At 46.3% G+C, this 2,339-nt stretch overlaps 1 pseudogene; it reads left to right on the forward strand.

The window, feature by feature from the left end:
- Positions 1–433: 433 nt before the first annotated feature.
- LOC102486115 (proteasome subunit beta type-3-like) lies at positions 434–1,361 on the forward strand (annotated as a pseudogene).
- The last annotated feature ends 978 nt before the right edge of the window (positions 1,362–2,339 follow it).

Raw genomic sequence — 2,339 nt, forward strand, 5'->3', positions numbered from 1 at the left:
ACCCCATTTCCTGCCCACATGTCCCTTTAATCCCCAGACTTCTCATTGTCTCAGTCTACAAAGGTTAGTCCAGATCTTCCTCTGAGGTGACACTGAACTTGGCTGTCCTCCCACTGTCACCTCTTCCTTTCTTGCCACTGGCTTTTCAAAGCACTTTGTTTATGTTACAGGGGCTTGGGGGGGGGACAACAAAAACCAAACCAAAAAACCAAAATCAAACTATTACTTTATTACTTATGGTTTTCCAGAGCCTAGTGATTAGGCACTAAGCTTTGTATTTCTAGAGGGGGCTTTGAGGCTTGCATTTGAGGCCTCATGATAACCTAGTGGCTATGGTAGATCTTAGTATGTAGTAGATGCTCATTAAATTGGTATGGTTTTGACCAGTTTCCTAGAATCACAGTGACAGCTGGGGGTCCTAGTAATAGCAATCATGTTTATTATGTCCTATAATGGAGGGGCCGTCATGGCCATGAAAGGGAAGAACTGTGTGGCCTTGGCTGCAGACAGGCACTTTGGAATCCAGGTGCAGATGGTGACCATGGACTTTCAGAAGATCTTTCTCATGGGCGACCAACTATATCGGCCAGGTCGGGCTTGTCACCAACATCCAGATAGTTGCCCAGCGCCTCAAGTTCCAGTTGAACTTGTATGAATTGAAGGAGAGCTGGCGGGTCAAGCCTTACACCCTCAGGCCAACCTGCTGTATGAGAAATGGTTTGGCCCCTACTGCACTGAGCCAGTCATTGCTGGGTTGGACCTGAAGACATTGAAGCCCTTCATTTTCTCTGTAGACCTCATCGGCTGCATGGTGACTGACGACTTTGTGGCCAGTGGCATCTGCTCCAAACAAATGTCCAGGATGTGCGAGTCCCTCTGGGAGCTCAACGTGGGCCCAGGACGCCTGCTTGAAACCATCTTGGAGGCCATGCTGAATGCCGTAGCCTGGGACTCAGTGCGTGTGGCATGGGAGTCATCGTCCATGTCACTGAGAAGGACAAGATCCCTACCAGGACACTGAAGGCCAGAATGGCCTTCTAGCCCTCTTCCCAGATCCCACCTTTTTTTTCTGTTTGGTTCTTGTTTTTTAAAATAAAATAGGCTTTCTTTAAAAAAAAAATATTGGTCTGGTTTTGATTATGGACACAGAATACCTTCCCAACTCTTTTATCTTTTACCATCTGGGTCGAACCAACCCATTAACATTATGTTTTCTTTCGAAACCATCTTGGAGGCCATGCTGAATGCCGTAGCCTGGGACTCAGTGCGTGTGGCATGGGAGTCATCGTCCATGTCACTGAGAAGGACAAGATCCCTACCAGGACACTGAAGGCCAGAATGGCCTTCTAGCCCTCTTCCCAGATCCCACCTTTTTTTTTCTGTTTGGTTCTTGTTTTTTAAAATAAAATAGGCTTTCTTTAAAAAAAAAATATTGGTCTGGTTTTGATTATGGACACAGAATACCTTCCCAACTCTTTTATCTTTTACCATCTGGGTCGAACCAACCCATTAACATTATGTTTTCTTTCTCATCTTCATTTATCTTGTGATGTTTGTTACATTTTACGAGAACTGTGACCTTTAGTGTGTCCCACACCCACCTCATATCTCCTTCATGTCCCTATGTGCTCTTCCTCCCCCAGGGAGGGCATGTCCCCGTTTCCTTCAAGGTCTTGCTCAAAGGCCATTTCCTCCATGGAGCTATTTTCTCTTTAGGCTTTTGATTCTGCCCGCTAAGTAACCTAATCTCTCAACAGCACGGGTCTTTAAATTTGTCCACTCACTTCTAGTATTCCTTAAAAGGGGAAACTGAACTAATCCACTGTGGTCGACTAGACCGCAAAAAGAAATGCCGGAGTTCATGAAGAATATTCTGAGAGCCTTGCCAAAGTCACTCCCTTGTCCAGACCAAACAGAGGAGTGTGAATGATGGATAGAGACTTCGGATGTGGGGTATGAGGGAGGGGAGGAGGGCAAGGCCACAGAGGGAGGTGGGGCTCTGTGTATTTCAAGTGGTGGCCTGTCTGGCAGGCTCCCTGGAGGTGAGAGGGCTGTCTGTGCTCTGATCCATATCAAAGGTGCCGTCAACTACCATCCAGGCCTGTTAGCTTTCCTCATAAAGCCATGCTTAGAGAACTATCTCTAGGGAGGGAATTTGGGTTGAAACTGGAAGAAAGCAAACCTGAAACTTAATTAGGAGGGAAGAGATCTATCAAGGGAAAAGGCAACCATTCTGAAGTGGAAAATACCTTGTGAGGAATAAAAATAGTGACTTTTAGGTGACATGTGAAGGGATTCAGCCGCTAACCCTTTCATTAGCTCACTTCCTGTGCCCCACT

This window comes from Tupaia chinensis, unplaced genomic scaffold (genome assembly GCF_000334495.1).
Source record: "Tupaia chinensis unplaced genomic scaffold, TupChi_1.0 Scaffold000117_2, whole genome shotgun sequence".
Lineage (NCBI taxonomy): Eukaryota > Metazoa > Chordata > Mammalia > Scandentia > Tupaiidae > Tupaia > Tupaia belangeri.